At 37.8% G+C, this 13538-nt stretch overlaps 1 long non-coding RNA gene across 7 annotated transcripts in view; it reads left to right on the top strand.

Annotated features, from left to right (window-relative positions):
- LOC147342466 (uncharacterized) overlaps positions 1–13538 on the top strand; it is a 290333-nt gene that overhangs the window by 184095 nt on the left and 92700 nt on the right. For 6 of the 7 annotated variants that reach the window (XR_015157353.1, XR_015157350.1, XR_015157348.1 and 3 more), the window contains exon 2: positions 9927–10016. This is a non-coding gene — a long non-coding RNA (uncharacterized LOC147342466). Of the gene's footprint in view, positions 1–581; positions 723–9926; positions 10017–13538 lie in introns of all 7 variants that reach the window. The other variant, XR_015157354.1, reaches the window with a different exon arrangement.

Raw genomic sequence — 13538 nt, 5'->3', positions numbered from 1 at the left:
GCAGTTTTCCTATTTAATCGATCATAAATGCTTGAAAGTTAATTCCTCTTTGTATATTTCTTCACTCATAATCCGCAATTAACACCTGAACTTCAGAGACTTTATCAATTAATCTTGGTTCCCTACTAGCTAGTGCCATGCTTGGAAACTACTAGATTAAAAAAATACGTTCTAACTGAAAAGTACTTTATAAAAGTTGAGCTACATATTGTCAATGAAATAATTTAGTTTTAGCATGAAATTAAGTATGTCAGTGTTCATTTCATTGATAGTCAATTTTATTATTATGACTAAATTGATACAAAAGTTCTTGTAACTCTAAAACAGAATTATCATGAGCTATGAACTATTACTGAAGAATTAGATTCAAACATGTGATTAGATTCAAAATAGCAGTACCAAAAGAAACAGATGAATTAATTTAAGTGTGCAATTCACTACAAACTCACTGATATAGATGCACACACATACACACAATATTTATAATTATATGTATATGTATGTGTATATAATTACATAAAATGACAAAATTATCTAAAAATGCACATGTATCTTTAATTTACATTGCCCCCCTCTTCTAGACAACATTCGTACCTACATAAATTACCTGAAACAGATGTCAAATCCAGAAGGAAAAAAAAAATGTCTTCTGAAGAGTTATGAGGGCTCTACGCTAAAATCCATGCACTTTACTTACAGAAGAATTTATGAAGACACTTCAGGTAAAACCTTTTTAGCCTTTTGGTAGAAATAAGTCTAAAATATAGGGCCAATTGTTCTCTCAGTCCAGGGAAGATTAAAGTGTAGGCAGTTATACTGTTGATGGCAAGAAGTGAAAATTGACTGTGGCAGACAAACAGAACCTTAGGAGTTCCCTGGTGGTCTAGTGGTTAGAATTTGATCCTTCATTGCCATCCATGGCTGGGGTTCAATCCTTGGTCTGGGAACTGAGATCCTACAAGTAACAACAAAAAAAACACCCCAAAACAACTGAACAAACCTAATGTGGGAGAAATATAAAGAGACATAGATAGAGCAGCGACAATGACAAAGAGCTGAGAAATAAGAAAAAGGAAGGAAGAAAGGAAAGGAGGGAGGGTGAAAGTGAAGGAAGGAAGGAGGAAAGAAGGAGAAAGGAAATATTTAGGGAATCAGCAGAATAAGGTCTTGAAAGCCAAGCAGTTTGGGCCATGTAGAGAATGGCCAATAGTACTGGTGTAGGGGAGGAAGAACTTTTCCTTGATCCTTCTAGGCTTAGTTTCTGGGGGCATGTGAATTAAACTGATAACAGACAAATTAACAGGAGGAGAGACATGCACATCTATTAATTTTTAATTTTAAATATCCAGGAGCATCACAGAAAGAAATGACTACCCAAAAGATCAGTGAGATTTGAGAGCAAATATAACATCTTAATAGAAAGAAAGGGGGAAGAAAGGCTACTTAAAGGAGAGTAAGTGACATTTAGGAAACATTAATGAGTCCTTAGGAAAACAGATGAGAGCTATGATATATTTATGTCCATATCTGTCTGGGCATGATGCCTTCTTTCCTCTCCTGTGGTAAGAGGCAATCTTCCCTGGGAAATAAAACTCTAGGGGAGGGAATTTAGGACAATTGAGTTCTTTTTTGGAGAGGATCTGTTTTTAGGTAATAAGGGAACTTTAGAGAAAGAGTCTTCCTGCATTTGTTGATAATCAGATGTCTTCAGCTCAAAATATTTTTTATGCCATTGTGGCAAATTCTGGACCCATTCATTTGGCAGCCCAGTGATTCCTATAAACATTATCATTTGTTGTAGAATATATTGAAGTTCATGAGGGCCCATGTCAAGTAATAAAAAAAAAGTACTTATCAATGTGTTTTGCTTAGAAAGATGAAGTACTGGTTATAATTAAAAAGGAATTTTCAAAACCAATGTGATAAAATGTTTTGGTGATTTAACATTTAAGATGCCATTACCATCTAATAATATTTGGATATTGATGTAGTGATTAGCAAATGCACATATGTATTTTCACCTAATATGTTACTTACTGCTTATTTGTGTCTGAAGGTATTTAGCATAAGTGCAATCCTATTATAATATTTTCTATAACACATTAAAGCTTTCAAATATCATATATTTAATGATATATGCACTTACCTACAACAAAAGGAAAAAGATTATGTGTAATTAATATGAGTTATTGATGTTGTTTAGTCACTAAGTGGTGTCCTTTGTGACCCCGTGGATGATAGCCTGAAAGGCTCCTCTGTCTGTGGTATGTCCCAGGCAAGAATACGTGGGTTGCCATTTCCTTCTCCAGGCATCTTCCCAACCCAGGGATTCGACCTGTGTCTCCTGCATTGGCAGGCAGGTTCTTTACCACTGAGTTACTAGGGAAGCCTTTAGTTAATATATCAATTTATAAAACCGGAAGTTTTCTGAATAACTTAAGCAAACTCAACATGGTAATCAACCTATTGAAATCTTTCCTTAAGTGACATAAGTCACAGGTCAAACTCAAAATCCATCAATCTTCCCAGGTAGTGAAATGGATGTTAAATCCAATTGAAATATCTCCTTTGTCTTGTTTACACATGTTTATGCCATATCTTGGGTTTCCCCTCATAGCTCATTCTGTAAAGAATCTGCCTGCAGTATAGGAGACCCAGATTTGATTCCTGGGTTGGGAAGATACACTGGAGAAGGAAATGGAAACCCACTCCAGTGTTCTTCCCTGGAGAATTCCATGGACAGAGAAGCCCTGTGGGCTACAGTCCATGGAGTCGCAAAAGTCGGACATGACTTAAGCTACTAAATCATCATCATCATGATGACATACCTTGAACTTTGTTAAAATCCAGGAGCATCTTTGAGAATAAGCAGATTTTTATTTCTTCTGCTAAAAACTGATTGCATTCATATAGTCATTTTCTTCAGATACCTTCCTTTTATCTTTGAATAAATAATGGCCTGAAATATTAGCATCAACCTACAGATTCAAAGAGGGCTTCTCAGGTGGCACAATGGTAAATAATCCTCTTGCCAATATAGGAGATTCAAGAGACGTGGTTTAGATCCCTAGGTTGGAAAGATGCCCTGGAGTAGGAGATGGCAACCCACTCCAGTATTCTTTCCTGGAAAATTCCATAGATAGAGAAGCCCTGGAGGGCTACACTCCATGGGGTTGTAAAGTATCAGACATGACTGAGAACTCGTGCACGGATTCAAAAACTGTGCAGAGTAGGAAGTAAGAATTTTAAAATTCAATTCTGAATTGAAGATCAATGGACTCTAATCAGGATATTATTTAGAATATACTTGATTTACACGACAAGTTCACCCTTTTCAACTTGTGAAATTATGGTGTAGGACACCCTACATCCATCTGCAACTTTGTATTTCCTGTTTAACTCCTAAGAGGGTCAGTGATCTCTCAGGGTTTCATATTTCTTTCTCAGGAAAAGGAAAATACTTCATAATTTTCATGCTCAACAAATTCCTTTACTGAACACCCAGAGGACTTGCCTCTTTATTTGAGCCTTGACATTCACCTTGTAAGAACACTACATTCATTAATTCATCACGAAAATAGAATTTGAATCAGTTCTAATGAGGTGGATGAAACTGGAGCCTATTATACAGAGTGAAGTAAGCCAGAAGGAAAAACACCAATACAGTATACTAACGCATATATATGGAATTTAGAAAGATGGTGACGATAACCCTGTATACGAGACAGCAAAAGAGACACTGACGTATAGAACAGTCTTATGGACTCTGTGGGAGAGGGAGAGGGTGGGAAGATTTGGGAGAATGGCATTGAAACATGTAAAATATCATGTATGAAACGAGATGCCAGTCCAGGTTCAATGCACGATACTGGATGCTTGGGGCTGGTGCACTGGGACGACCCAGAGGGATGGTGTGGGGAGGGAGGAGGGAGGGGGGTTCAGGATGGGGAACACATGTATACCCGTGGTGGATTCATTTTGATGTTTGGCAGAACTAATACAATTATGTAAAGTTTGAGAATAAAATAAAATTAAAAAAAAAAAAAAAACGAAAATGGAATTGTACTGTAGCACTTTAAAAATCAAAACTGTAATCTACAAGAAAAGAACAGGGGATAATAATATCTTTGATATCTAGAAAGATACAGTAGCTATTAATTGTTCTTTCATCACCTGGAATTGAGCTGTTACATTCTTCAGTGAACCTTTCTGAGCCTGTCACTTTGTTAATTTCTGTGTTGAGCCCTTATGGTATAACAATGAACAGAAGAATACTATTCTTACCCTCTAAGAGCTTGCAGTACAAAAGAAAGTGAGAAAAAAAATTAGATGTTGCACAAGTCACCATCTAGTTACTTGTAGCTTTCCATCAAGTCTCTAATGAGGAAAAGAGAGTCATAAGATTATGCAACAGAGTTTCTAGTTCAGAAGAATCTTACAGGAGAAAGCCAAATTTAAAGTAAGACATAATATATTTTTGTCAGGAAAAATGTTCTGGACAGAGAAAAAAGCCCATGTTCAAGTCTTGGGATGAGAACATCTTGAGAAGATTGAGGAGCAGTATTAAAATTGGGAAAACTGGATCACAGAGAATGAAGTTAGGGAGGGCTGTAGCAGAAGAAATGATAAAGCTGTTGGTCTTTAGAAGGAAAGCAGTTGGAAACAGAGAGGATTTGAGCAGAGTGGTGAAACTGGATAGAAGGAGAAGGTACCAGGGGTAGTGAGAAAAATGAAAGTTGCTCAATAGTGTTGGATTCTTTGTGACCCCATGGACTACACAGTCTATGGAATTCTACAGGCCAGACATTCCCTTCTCCAGGGGATCTTCCCTACCTAGGGATTGAACCCAGGTCTCTTACATTGCAGGCAGATTCTTCACCTGCTGAGTGGGTAGCCTATGCCTTATGCAGCAGATCTGCCTGATCCAGGAATCGAACCAAGGTCTCCTGCATTGCAGGCAGATTCTTTACCAACTGAACTACCATCTTGCAGCTATCCCTTCACCTATAAATGAGATGAGGATATCTTAGCCCTTGGGCAATAGCAGAGATGTATAATTTCATTTAAGACAGTTAAAATTGCTAGGACATGATCATTGACTAGACATTGTGGTGAGAATGTACAAAAAATAATAATATCGGTAATATCGAGGACAATTTCCAGGTTTCTAGCTTGAGCAAATGAGTGGATAATGATCATGTCAAAACAAATTTTTAAACCTGTGAGAGATAGACAAATAATTAAATTGCTAATGCAGACTTACAAGATTTAAAGATCTTAGAGCAATGTTTACTCTAATTTCATAGATACCACTAATGGAGAGGCACAGGTGAAGCAGAGAAGAATGGGATATCAACACTGTTTATACTTTATTTCTTGACAAATTAAGTTCTCTTATGCTTCTTTAACAAAAGAAGACGCCATGTATGTATGTGTGTGTGTATCCCACTCAAAAAGGTTAAAAACCTTGGGGTTATGAAAGAATGAAATATGCCATCTTACTCTGATATTTAAATAGCATGCATTTCCCAGATTTCAGTACGTCTTTTTTCATTTTTTTGTTTTTGTTTTTTAGCTATAAGCAGTCCAAGATGAACCAGATATAGTTCACTAAAAATATTCTGTAGATATGGACCCTTCTGGTACTACATAGTATTGTGTCTTTACAAAGAAATCTGCCATTTGCATATTTAAGAGCTATTGACCAGGTTATGTTTTCTTTTTTGATATTCCCCCAGACGAAGGCATTCAGTGGCAGGCCTGCTAATTCTTTCTCACCCATCGAGCATAAGATCCTTAGAAATTATCTCTGTTATTGCTTTCGTAAAGAGCATATACTGGAAATAATGAAGACCTATTTAAACTTTGCCACAGCATTAAATTTTTTTATAACTTGCTTTCAGGTGTATGGTCATTAGTTGCTGCAGTAACCCTGTGCAAATGCAGTATTGTCATTTTACGAAAGAAGACTCTTAACACCCAGGGAGGTTAAGTAACTTACCCAAAGGAATTAAGGGTCAGAGATAGTGCTTAAATCCATTTCTGACTCCAAATTCAATATTCTTTTCTCTGTATTATACTGCCTCCATGCTAGTCATAGATTGTACATTTAAACTCTAAGGAAATATAAATGCAGCATTATATTAATTGGGGGATTGAATTAGATACATTTGAAAGAAAATACCATTAAGCGCTTAGTCTTATCTCATTTCAGTTGTCATTTCAAGAATCAAGAACCTGTGACTGATTTGTACACTGTAATTATTCATAATTATTTTCCACTTGCATGAAAATGGTGATGAATTTAGAACACATTATAGGAGCAAAAAAGATAAGAAAATATATGAATGGAATCTCATATGCTAAGGACTATCTTATGATGCTTTATGCTAATTGTGCAATTGCAAATTCACTTGTGAAACATCTCTAAGATTTCCATATATCATCTTTGTTACTACAAAGAGATTTTTGTTTGTTTGTTTGTATGTTGTTTTTAAGAACAGATCATTTCTATGTACCAATCTGGAAAATCCAAATACAGAGAATTCAATTTCCAACTTGTGTTCACCAGTCTACAAGCAATTTTCTGATGTAAGTGGAGTGTCCTACAATTCAGTTCAATTCTGACATTATCTACTTGGTGATAAAATCAGGTCCTTCAGGTTAAGGGCTCAGTTCTACAAAACTTCCTGCTTTCCACACCTCAGAATCTAGTTACAAGTTCAAGTTGTTACCTGGGCTTCTGACTGACCAACTACGGATAGGATAATCAGTAGTCCCCTCCTTAGTTTTGATTAGTTTGCTCGAGCAGCTCATAGAACTCAGAGGACATTTTGCCTTACTGGATTTATCCATTTATTATGAAAGGATACAACTTAGGAAAAACTAGATGGAAGAGATGCATAGGGCAAGGCATGGCGTGTTGGGGAGAAAATCCTTTACCTCTAGGTTTTTTGGCTGACCTAATAACCAAATCAACATAAGATGGATTAACAAGAGAAAAACGAATTTAATTATGCACACAAGGGAGTGCTGCGAAAACAATGAGATTCAAGGACAAGTCAAACAATTGAGCCTTATATGCCATCCTGAGCATGAATGAGATAGGGGCCTGAGGCTTCACAGGGGAAGAGGGTAATTCATGGGATAATAAGAAGACCAGATGGTTGGTAATTAGATGTCTGCTCTGACATACAAATAAGTCATTCACATTAAAAAAAAAAAAAAAAAAAAAACCTCTGGTAATTGCTCTCTTCTGGGGCCAAGACACCTACCTAAATTATTTTAGGCAATTAAGAAAGAGTAGCACAGTTGGTGGGAGAAGGCAATGGCACCCCACTCCAGTACTCTTGCCTGGAAAATCCCATGGACGGAGGAGCCTGGTAGGCTGCAGTCCATGGGGTCACTAGGAGTCGGACACGGGTGAGTGACTTCACTTTCACTTTTCACTTTCATGCATTGGAGAAGGAAATGGCAACCCACTCCAATATTCTTGCTAGGAAAATCCTGTGGACAGAGGAGCCTGGTGGGCCTCTGGGGTCGCAAGGAGTCAGACATGACTGAGAATAGCACACATGCAAGAAACAGGTAAAATTTTTCTTGAGTTTGCAGGGTTTTCTTGCCTTTACCTCAAAATAATTCTCACGCCAAAGGGAAATATTGGGGATGACAAATTTGACTTTCCTTCACAGGGAAAGGGCTCAGAGCTTCCACACCGTCTCCATGCATGTCACTTTCCCCAAATCTCCATGTGTCCACCAAGCTGGAAGTTTTCCAAACCCTTCATTTTGGTAGTTGGTTCTCCTGGCAACCAGCTGCCATCCTTGAGTGTGATCCAAAAGTCACCTCCTTAACACAACAAATGACAGTGACAGTGAAAGTCGCTCAGTCGTGTCCAACTCATTGTGACCCCATGCGCTGTGTAGCCTGCCAGGCTCCTCTGCCCATGGGATTCTCCAGGCCAGAATACTAGAGTGGGTAGCCGTTCCCTTCTCCAGGGGATCTTCCCAACCCAGGGATTGAACCCAGGCCTCCCTCATTATAGGTGGATTCTTTACTGTCTGGGCCACCAGCCACAACTGTGATACCACCATAAAAGATGCCTTTAATGTTCTCAGTACCTAGGAAATACATGGGTTTGATACCTGGGTTGGGAAGATGCCCTGGAGGAGGGCATGGCAACCCACTCTAGTATTCTTGCCTGGAGACTCCCCATGGACAGAGGAGCCTGGTAGGCTACAGTCTGTGGGGTTGCAAAGAGTCAGACACACTAAGTGACTAAGAATAGCACCTGGGAAATTCCAAGAGCTTTAGGAGCTCTGTGAAAGAAGCAAAAATGATGACTATATATATATATATATAAATGCATATATATATATATCTCTTATAAATTGCAGTATTACGTGCAGTTTTTTTTTTTTTTTTTTATAATTCTTTTATCTAAGCAGCTCTTTAGACCAATATAACCATTAGTGACTTTATGGAAGAAAGAGCAATCAATCATTGTTCAACCATTGAACAGTCTACATTTCTGTATTTGAAATGCTGAATTGGAATACAACATTTCTGTATTTCTCCAAAAGACAGATTTTGTGTAATGTTTGACTTGTAACAAGAGTCTGGAGGGTTCAAATTATGCTTAAACTAGTTGTCTCAAGTTCTCACAGGAGCGGTTAAGAGCTCTGTTATTCTTAGTCAGTGTGTCCCAAACAGATTTCAAACTGATGAAGTCTTTTCAGTATAGATACACTTTTTCTTTATAGAATAAAGCAGACTTCCTTCTACCCCATATATGCACAGACAATGTTCCCAATAAAACACACACCCACATTCTCTCTCTCTCCCTTTTCAATAGTGTTTGTGGGGTGAGTACGTCTACCTTCACTCCAATACAAATGGATCACTCAGTTAACAAGGATCCATTTGTAGGGTTAATTCTCAGAGACACGTCTTTGTTTTGTCTTCTTTGGCTTATACTCGGTTCATGGAACAGTTTGACATTTATTTCAGCTTTGGCATTGACTGTGAGAAGACATTAGCACTTTTCTAGTTAATTATATTTTACCCCTCAGAAGTATAATTAAGATAGCAAACTAAAATTGGTGCTAGTGACTATTGGAGAAGTGAAACTCTATACACTCCAGTATTCTTGCCTGGAAAATTCCATGGGCAGAGGAGCCCGGTGGGCTACAGACTGTGGGGCCTCAAAAAGTCAGACATGACTGAGTGACTGAGCACACACAACTACTTTATTTAAGTAAGAAACCAAAAAAGCATTGAATGAAAAGCAAGAACAAGCTAACTGAACACCACTCTAACCAAAAACTGCCAGTGAATGTTTTATGTACAGATTATTGTTGTATTTCCTGTTGAGCGGTATTGATTATAATGTGGTTTAGGACATACTACGTTATAATATGACTCTTTGGCATATTGAAACTTGAAGCTAAAGGGATTTAGGAAATGGTATGTGAAGGAAGGACTTTCCAATTTTCCCAAGAGGCAGGTCATAAAAACTAGGAAGAACTTTCTGATACTCTCCTGATGCAGTCATAAAAGATTCATGGGAAAGGTGATCTTCTTGTACCTGAAGGAAAGGAGCATTCTTATCGCTGAAGATGAAGGGATAGACAAAGGAGTCTGATGACCAAGCCTCAAGAAGGAAGTTGGCTCCAGATGACTATGCTTAGCACATAATCTTTGTTCTATCACATCTTTCCAGGATGTTCCATTCCTCATCAAAACTCTTACAAAAGCATTCAGGCCTAACTGTGTCTTTGGATCTTTATTTGCTCACGAAGGCTTCGGTGTTACATAAAAATTATATCAAATAGATTTATATGCTTTTCTCTTGTTAATTGTTCTTTTGTTCCAGGGGTCTCAGTATTTAAGAGTAAAGGGTAAAGATATTTTTTCCTCCCTTACAGCGTCCGGTGACCATGAAAGAATGGCCGAGACAGCCCACTTGCTCTGGAGCCTGCAGTTGGGATCCTGGGAAAACTAGCAGACACTGAAAGGTAAGATCAACTCGCTTGGGTCTCTGCCTGTCGAGTCCAGTGAAAGTCAAAGGTAACAATTTTATATTGTCATTTCCTTTCAAATTTAGACTAGGAGGAAGATAATTGTAAAAAAATAGTTCTTTGGATTGTGGCTTTGGGATACCCACTGGTTGTTTTCCTTTCCAGGGACAGTTACTGCTTTCTTGACTGTGTGCACCCATGCATAGCTCTGTGTGTGTGTGTGTGTGTGTGTGTGTGTGTGTGTGTGTGTGTATGTGTATGTGTGTATGTGCATGCCTGAAAGTTTGGCATGTTTTTCTGCCTCTCAGGGCAGGCAGTTTGTCAGTTCTTATGTTTATGAGGTCAACCATCAGGTTGGGAACCCCAAGAATATGGTCAAACAGAGATTTGGGGTGCATCCGAATAACAGTCTAATGTACTACACATAATTGCCAGCTCTCAAGGGGGATTTTCTTTTTTATTTATTTATTTATTTTTAAATTCTATTTTATTTTTAAACTTTACAATATTGTATTAGTTTTGCCAAATATCAAAATGAATCCGCCACAGGTATACATGTGTTCCCCATCCTGAACCCCCCTCCCACCTCCCTCCCCATACCCTCCCTCTGGGTCGTCCCAGTGCACCAGCCCCAAGCATCCAGTATCGTGCGTCGAACCTGGACTGGTGACTCGTTTCATACATGATATTATACATGTTTCAATGCCATTCTCCCAATCTCCCCACCCTCTCCTTCTCCCACAGAGTCCATAAGACTGATCTATACATCAGTGTCTCTTTTGCTGTCTCGTACACAGGGTTATTGTTACCATCTTTCTAAATTCCATATGTATGCGTTAGTATACTGTATTGGTGTTTTTCTTTCTGGCTTACTTCACTCTATATAATAGGTTCCAGTTTCATCCATCTCATTAGAACTGATTCACATGTATTCTTTTTAATGGCTGAGTAATACTCCATTGTGTATATGTACCACCGCTTTCTTATCCATTCATCTGCTGATGGGCATCTAGGTTGCTTCCATGTCCTGGCTATTATAAACAGTGCTGTGATGAACATTGGGGTACACATGTCTCTTTCCCTTCTAGTTTCCTCAATGTGTATGCCCAGCAGTGGGATTGCTGGATCATAAGGCAGTTCTATTTCCAGTTTTTTAAGGAATCTCCACACTGTTCTCCATAGTGGCTGTACTACTTTGCATTCCCACCAACAGTGTAAGAGAGTTCCCTTTTCTCCACACCCTCTCCAGCATTTATTGCTTGTAGACTTTTGGATCGCAGCCATTCTGACTGGAGTGAAATAGTACCTCATAGTGGTTTTGATTTGCATTTCTCTGATAATGAGTGATGTTGAGCATCTTTTCATGTGTTTGTTAGCCATCTGTATGTCTTCTTTGGAGAAATGTCTATTTAGTTCTTTGGCCCATTTTTTGATTGGGTCATTTATTTTTCTGGAGTTGAGCTGTAGGAGTTGCTTATATATTTTTGAGATTAGTTGTTTGTCAGTTGCTTCATTTGCTATTATTTTCTCCCATTCTGAAGGCTGCCTTTTCACCTTGCTAATAGTTTCCTTTGTTGTGCAGAAGCTTTTAAGTTTAATTAGGTCCCATTTGTTTATTTTTGCTATTATTTCCAGTATTCTGGGAGGTGGGTCATAGAGGATCCTGCTGTGATGTATGTCAGAGAGTGTTTTGCCTATGTTCTCCTCTAGGAGTTTTATAGTTTCTGGTCTTATGTTGAGATCTTTAATCCATTTTGAGTTTATTTTTGTGTATGTGTTAGAAAGTGCTCTAGTTTCATTCTTTTACAAGTGGTTGACCAGTTTTCCCAGCACCACTTGTTAAAGAGATTGTCTTTAATCCATTGTATATTCTTGCCTCCTTTGTCAAAGATAAGGTGTCCATATGTGCGTGGATTTATCTCTGGGCTTTCTATTTTGTTCCATTGATCTATATTTCTGTCTTTGTGCCAGTACCATACTGTCTTGATAACTGTGGCTTTGTAGTAGAGCCTGAAGTCAGGTAGGTTGATTCCTCCAGTTCCATTCTTCTTTCTCAAGATAGCTTTGGCTATTCGAGGTTTTTTGTATTTCCATACAAATTGTGAAATTATTTGTTCTAGCTCTGTGAAGAATACCGTTGGTAGCTTGATAGGGATTGCATTGAATCTATAAATTGCTTTGGGTAGTATACTCATTTTCACTATATTGATTCTTCCAATCCATGAACATGGTATATTTCTCCATCTATTAGTGTCCTCTTTGGTTTCTTTCACCAGTGTTTTATAGTTTTCTATATATAGGTCTTTAGTTTCTTTAGGTAGATATATTCCTAAGTATTTTATTCTTTCCGTTGCAATGGTGAATGGAATTGTTTCCTTAATTTCTCTTTCAGTTTTCTCATTATTGGTGTATAGGAATTCAAGGGATTTCTGTGTGTTGATTTTATATCCTGCAACTTTACTATAATCACTGATTAGTTCTAATAATTTTCCGGTGGAGTCTTTAGGGTTTTCTATGTAGAGGATCATGTCATCTGCAAATAGTGAGAGTTTTACTTCTTCTTTTCCAATTTGGATTCCTTTTATTTCTTTTTCTGCTCCGATTGCTGTGGCCAAAACTTCCAAAACTATGTTGAATAGTAATGGTGAAAGTGGGCACCCTTGTCTTGTTCCTGACTTTAGAGGAAATGCTTTCAATTTTTCACCATTGAGGATAATGTTTGCTGTGGGTTTGTCATATATAGCTTTTATTATGTTGAGGTATGTTCCTTCTATTCCTGCTTTCTTGAGAGTTCTTATCATAAATCGTTGTTGAATTTTGTCAAAGGCTTTCTCTGCATCTATTGAGATAATCATATGGTTTTTATTTTTCAATTTGTTAATGTGGTGTATTACATTGATTGATTTGCGGATATTGAAGAAGCCTTGCATCCCTGGGATAAAGCCCACTTGGTCATGGTGTATGATCTTTTTAATGTGTTGTTGGATTCTGATTGCTAGAATTTTGTTAAGGATTTTTGCATCTATGTTCATCAGTGATATTGGCCTGTAGTTTTCTTTTTTTGTGGCAACTTTGTCAGGTTTTGGTATTAGGGTGATGGTGGCTTCATAGAATGAGTTTGGAAGTTTACCTTCCTCTGCAATTTTCTGGAAGAGTTTGAGCAGGATAGGTGTTAGCTCTTCTCTAAATTTTTGGTAGAATTCAGCTGTGAAGCCGTCTGGACCTGGGCTTTTTTTTGCTGGAAGATTTTTGATTACAGTTTCAATTTCTGTGCTTGTGATGGGTCTGTTAAGATTTTCTATTTCTTCCTGGTCGAGTTTTGGAAAGTTGTACTTTTCTAAGAATTTGTCCATTTCTTCCACGCTGTCCATTTTATTGGCATATAATTGTTGATAGTAGTCTCTTATGATCCTTTGTATTTCTGTGTTGTCTGTTGTGATCTCTCCATTTTCATTTCTAATTTTATTGATTTGATTTTTCTCCCTTTGTTTCTTGATGCGTCTGGCTAATGGTTTGTCA

This window comes from Bos grunniens, chromosome 29 (genome assembly GCF_055505025.1).
Source record: "Bos grunniens cultivar Pamir isolate PY7600 chromosome 29, Bosgru_T2T1.0, whole genome shotgun sequence".
Classification (NCBI taxonomy): Eukaryota; Metazoa; Chordata; class Mammalia; order Artiodactyla; family Bovidae; genus Bos; species Bos grunniens.
The sequence above is the reverse complement of the archived record's forward strand: the minus strand, read 5'-3'. Positions and strand labels throughout refer to the sequence as shown.